The sequence below is a fragment of the Leptodactylus fuscus genome, chromosome 5, assembly GCF_031893055.1.
Source record: "Leptodactylus fuscus isolate aLepFus1 chromosome 5, aLepFus1.hap2, whole genome shotgun sequence".
Classification (NCBI taxonomy): domain Eukaryota; kingdom Metazoa; phylum Chordata; class Amphibia; order Anura; family Leptodactylidae; genus Leptodactylus; species Leptodactylus fuscus.
The window spans coordinates 137,110,077-137,116,780 of NC_134269.1; positions in this window are offsets into that span (position 1 = coordinate 137,110,077).

Sequence of the window (6,704 nt, forward strand, 5' to 3'; positions counted from 1 at the left end):
TTTGGGCCATTCCGTTCCCCTATCTGCATGAAAAATGTGGAGAGAAAAGTCGTGCAAGCAGTACTTTTCTCTCCTCATTTTTTGTGCGGAAACCACACAGACCCCATTATATTGTATGGGGCCCGAGGATTTCCTGAAGGTTACCACTTTTTAATGCGTATAGGTTTTCGTTTTGGGGGGTCCCCAAGCAGACTCCACGAACGGAAACCTGAACGCAGGTGTGAACCGGGCCTAAACATTACATTATAAAATAGTATGTATAATGGTAGACATGTATGGAAACAAACACAGATAGATAGATAGACAGACAGATATGAGATAGATAGATAGATAGATAGATAGATAGATAGATAGATATGCTGTATATACCTACACATATACCCATTTATTCACACACATACTGTACGTTCATATACAACATAGACGCACACACACACCTATCTACACACATACAGGACTCACACAGTATATAAAACACATAATGTAAACAAATATAAACATTTATACATATTTTACCCAAGAATATATACCTGCCGTTTGGTGAAAAGCTGTTTTTCACGTATATAGCAAGAAGTAACTGCTATGGATTCCTACAATTTTTTTGGTTTAAGCTGGTTTGCACGTATATAGCAGGAGGTAACTGCTCTGTATTCCTGCAAATTTGTGGGGGGACGAGGACACCCCAAAGAAAAGCTGGTTTGCACGTATATAGCAAGAAGTAACTGCTGTGGATTCCTGCTATTTTGTGGGGGGACATCCCTAATAAAAGCTGGTTTGCACGTATATAGCAACAAGTAACTGTTCTGTATCCCTGTTTTCCATCGTCCGTGGAAAGCTGGACTCCTGTCCCTGCAGTGTATAGCTCTGAGAAGAGCTGTTGTTGTTCTTCGGTTTTTGCCTGCCTATCTGAAGCTAATGCCTATCTAGCCCTCAGCAGATATGTTTCTCTCCCTATCTCTCACCGCAAAATGACACGAATATGGCGGTGGCCGTTCTTATAAATGTAGTTCCTGTCTTACCTCCCCTGCACAGTTATTGGTGCAAAAAACGAGCCAGGGAAGGTGGGAGGGGATACAAATTTTTACTGCGTATACTGCATGGTATTCGATTGGGAACGAATACATCGAACGGCCTGATATTCGATCGAATACCTATTCGATGGAACGGTGTTCACTCATCTCTATTTATGACCAGTCGATATTACTTTAAAGATGTGACCATGGGATTCTATTTGCAAATGCTAAATTCCTGTGAGTCCTAAATTCACAGAATATGCTAGATTTCATTAGTCAGGTTAGCACTGACCCAAATTGAATAGTTATGGAGTGGGTGCCTATCCTCATGCCTGACCATGACATGAAGGGTAAGTTCACACGGGGATTTTTGGATCGGAACCTGAGGCGGAGACCACCTTAGATTCCAATCCAAAAGCCAGGTAGCCACGACTGAAAGCCAGTCCGGTTCACTGCACCAGCATCCAGCCCAGCTACACACTCCGCTCTAGATTAGGCACAATGAATGGGCCTAGTCCAGAGGAGGGTGTGTCTTCAGGCCGAATCGCGAGGCGAGTCGGCCTGAAGAATGAGCATCTCGCTTCTTTTTTCCAAGAGCTGGAATAAACGGCTCCCGGAAAAAAGACCTGAGTGGCTCCCATTGATTTCAATGGGAGCCGTCTTTTTGGTCAAGATTTTGAGGCAAATACAGCCTCAAAATCCTGACCAGAATACTGCTGTGAACTTACCCTGTGCTGTGTCCATGCTCTTTGACGTGTGCAAAAGGTTACTCTGCCACTGAGTGGAACAGGGAAAGGAGATTATCTTTACCCATAAACCCATTACATATTGTCAATGAGTATGTTCTTACATATCTTTCAAAATGTTGTGTAAAGTTGGTTACAGTGTAACCACATTATTGAGTTTGCCTCATTGGAGCAATCCTTTCAATAATAGTGGATTTCTGCAAGTCTAGGTGCTGTAACCCCAGGGAACTGCTATCATTGCTGGATGAAGCCGCAGGAGCAGCCTTTTGAACCCACTTACCGGATGCTGGCTATTGCGTTTTCACAACCAACACAATCTTTTAAAGAAAGCTCAGTGCAAGCAAGATAATAAAGAGCAATTTCTGGATGATGTGGTAAGTTAGACCACCAGCAAATTGAGTATGATGTTTAAATTATGGGATCTCAGGAAACAAAGCCAGATTAGGGCATGTATCACTGCAGCACAGTAAAATACAGGATGTAGCTCATCAGTTCTCTTCTTATTAGTGACATGGTTGCAATTAACTGTCACTTCAAAAGCTGTGGAGGAATTTCATGTGAAGTATTGCTAGACATGCAGAGATCAAATATGGGGGTTTTATTTCAATAAATGTTATTGGCAGTTCAATTCACACTTGTAAAAAGTGCATTTCAAGTCTAAAATAAATCACACTAACATCCATAAGTTGAATGGGTTATGCCATGAAAAGCATTATTCTATGAATAGGGGATAAGAAGATAAATTGCTGAACCCCCACGATCCTGAGAATAGGGGATATCCACCCCCATGATCCTGAGAATAGGGGATATCCCCCCATCCCACTCACACACACACACACACACACACACACACACACACACACACACACACACACTGTGAATGTAGCTGCAGTGGATGCAGTGCACCCTGCTATAGTCAAAGTATAGAACTTGACCATCTCTGGCGCTTCCAATAAAGTGAATAGAGCAGAGGGATAACCCCACCCAACCCCCAATTCTCAGGACTGGAGGAGGTTTCAGCAGTCAGATTCCCATGATCAACAAATTATCCTCTATTTTATGGACAGAGTAATAACTTTAATCCTAAAAAGTAATAGTGACAGTCTTTGGTATCGCACAGTGCACTGAGCTGTCTTCTTACAGTTCCATACAGTTTGCTAAAATCAGCTGATGAGAACGTAGTCTGACTGTTTGATTCTCGATGATCTTCAATTATTATCTGTTAGGAGTAGGGTCAGAGCCCCCGCAAGGCTGTGCGTAGGTTGCCAGCCCTCTCCAATTTGCGCGCCCGGTTTCCTGCTTCCGGGTTTCTGGGGGGGCAGACCAGAACCTCCACAGCGATGTGCAGGTGTTGCCAGTCTCCTTCAGAGCTGGACCAGGGACTTCGGATGTTTTAGGTCTGGCGGTGGGCCAGAGCCTATTTAAGATGGGCTCTCTGCTCTGGACCACTGAGGCTATTCATTGTTTCTCTTGTAGTTCCTGATAGTAAGCGTTTTCTCACCTGTTGTCCGATTGTCTCATTTCTGACCCCTGCTTTGACCTCTGGCTCTGCCTTCACCTTCTTATTTGTGTACTGTGCCTCTTCCTGTTGATGACCGTTTGCCTTTAGACCTCTGCTCCCTGAACCTGTTTTTGTACCTGCTCTGCTCTTCTATTACCGACTTAGCTTGTTTGGCTTACCCTCTGTACTGCGCTCACATTGATGACCCAGATTGGACGACTACACTTTGGCTTTCTACTGCCGCCTGCTGACTATCGCCCACTACTGTCTTCTGGTATCTCAGATCTACACCGCTACTCTGAATATCTGCTGATAAGAGTTCACAGTTTCTGGTTCTGCTGTGATTTGTGGTGCGCTGCGTCTCTGGAATTCCCCAACCCGTACCGCTCTGCCTGGCAATCCCGCCAAGTCTATCCCCACCATCTGGGGCTCCGCTGAGTACCATTATCAGGTTGGAGTTGGTGCGGCCCAGGGAGTGCTGGACATTCAGCACCGTGTTTGCCATTTTGATCAGTGTGTCTATAGTGTGTCACTATTGGCTTGGTGCTGCATCCGCTATCCTAACAATAACCGATCCTTAAAATAGGCAAATAATTGTCAATCTTGGAAAATCCCTTTATATCTTTAAAAAGAAAAAAAAAGGAAATAGACAAGGAATGGAGAAGGCAATGTTAAACCAAGTCAACTGGTTGCTGGGCATCAATTCTAGAATAATCACCTTCAGGCACACAAAGTATTTCTTCACACAGCTTCATCAATCAAAACTTCTTACTGAGGCCTGCTATGTTTTACGGATTCACTTCAAGTATCGCCAACACCTCAAGAGATTTAATGACTGTCTTGTTACTGGAAAAAAATAAACTAAACCTTGGCCTTGGCAGAAATGCACCTGAGAGGACAGGGAGCTTTATTTCAATCAGCCAATCCTTTCTAAGGCAGAAGTAGTCAATATTTTTCAGTACGGGATTTTGTTTTTCGAGGAGTTGAAAGATTTCCCAGATAACCAAAGAATGGTACATGTCATGTGTTGCAGAGGACACTACTGCAAATTTCATACACCCATCATACATAAACCTACTGCTCCTTTCCCTGGCTCTGCACGGTATATTAGTCATCAGGGCATGTATGAGACCAACTGATGGCACTGGTGGAGGCCAAAGTCTTTATATCATCCTCCATTATATTAACAGTTTACCAGAAAAGGCTGGAGACAGGCACACTGACAGACAATGAGAGGACAGTTTTCTCAGTTCTGTGTTGAAGCTCCCACTCCAAGCCTACCAGTACATGACAACCTGCAATTTAGTCATCATTGGCCTAAGACACACTAGAGCAAGGGTAGGGAACCTTCGGCTCTCCAGCTGCTGTGAAACTACAACTCCCAGCATGCTCCATTCACTTCCATGGGAGTTCCCAGAACAGCAGAGCCAGTATGCATGCTGGAAGTTGTAGTTTTGCAACAGCTGGAGAGCCGTACGTTCCCTACCCCTGCATTAGAGGTTCTTGAAGAAAATGTATCTGCGTGCTGAGCACATTGAAGCAACACTTTGTTTTACTTGGATGAGCCAGGCCCGCTTGAGTCCCGAGAGAGGTTCACGCTTCTAAGTAGTCTATTTGTCCCAATAGGGCATATGAAAAAATGTTACATCCCTTAAAATTTGAAAGATTAAATTATTCAATTGAATATTATGAACGGTGACCCTGAAAGTCTAATACAGTCTCAGTTGTAAGTTTTGTCTACAGCTGTCAATGAGCGGCTGTACTTGTCAAGAGGTTAACTAAAGTTTGAAACGAAGCTGCGTGTCTTACATTGTCTTAAAGACTTCATACGTTAAACATCTGGTCAAAGATAAAAATCACTACAGCATGAGATCATTACAAGACATGAGGCTACACATAAAAATACTAAAAGGAGGGATTCGGCACCACAGGTAGCACTGGATAAACTTGTAATTTCCTTCCAGAGATGTGGAGAGTCTGCAAAAGGTTAGTGAGTGCTTTGTGAGATTAGTACAGAGTTGGTGGGAAGTTCAGGACGTACTATGATGGGAATAATGGGTTAGTGTAAGATAAGGAATATTTCCTCTTTAAAAAGTTTTAGAAACATTTTAATGGGTCTTCAGGCTCCGCTGTGGAATTGTGCTCACTACTGGCAGATGCTCACACATGCTAACAATATAAGATCAGTCTAGTTGTGTACACCTAACAAGTGTTCAGCAAAAAATTATGCAGGTAGAGTTTCTGGGAACTTTTTGGGATCAGATTTGATAAAGCAGACATCATACAGGCCTAAATGAAAAATATATTCTGGCATATATTACAAATCTCCTGTCATAAGCCAAGAACAAAAAAAACAAAAACAATATTTACCCGATGCTAAAAGTTAGAATTTTCAACTATAATATGGCAAGAAATACAGTAAGTTACTGTAGTATTGAATGCCCCCTCATACAGCCTGATCATATGCTACAGGATTTATTCTAACATTAAGATGGGTGACTTCATTTGACTCTTTCCTCGATCATCTATTGCTATGTAATTCCAATGCTATAAATGACATTAATACAAACTCTTATATTTCAGATTTCTAGATGTCAAATATAAAGGTTTACTGCCACCTGCTGGATAAAAAAAAAAAAATCTAATGCAGCCTAAAAGAAATACAACCACAAGTTGTACACACAGTTGTGGCACACAGTTGCAGGCACAAAAAATAAGCAGGTACCTAGAAGCACTCCATAATTCAACCCGGAAGCTAAACAGAATTATATAACAAAGACTAATGGCTGTGAAGTCTGCATTCTCCATACAAGCATACGTCAGAGGTTATTCTTTCTTAGTATGTGATCATAGTATAGAGAATCCAAGAGAGCTGTCTGATATTTGACATGCTGTTTCTGGGTATACCCTATTTCATATCTCAAGTTATTATTACATTATTATTCTCTAAAAAATTTCCTTTCAATTATGTCAGATGAAGAAAAAGGGTTTTTTTTTTAAAAAAAAAAATCTTTTTCTGCTTAATATATTGGTGTGACTATAGCAGTTTTATTGCAATAATAAAATGTATGTTTCTTGTAATGTCTTGATCGTCTTCACACCAGGGGTCTAAGGCAAAGCCCGGTTGTGTACCTTGTACTCAGTGCTGCCTGCTGCAAACTATAGGGGATAAGTGTCTGATCACTGCCTGTCTTTCTTGCCTGGCTCCCCATTGATCAGTCGAACTGGACCCTGCAACTTCCCATAAGTGCATGGAGCTGTGGTGCACGTGTGGCCACTGTTCTTCACTTTCATGGGCTTCTGAAGAACACGACCTGGGAGTTCCATAGAAGTAAATGAATTTATGAAAAACACACAGAAAAAAATGCATGCATAATAGTAATAATAATAATATATTTTTCGGAATGAGACATTTGAATTCTGCACTTTATTGTGTTGGACATC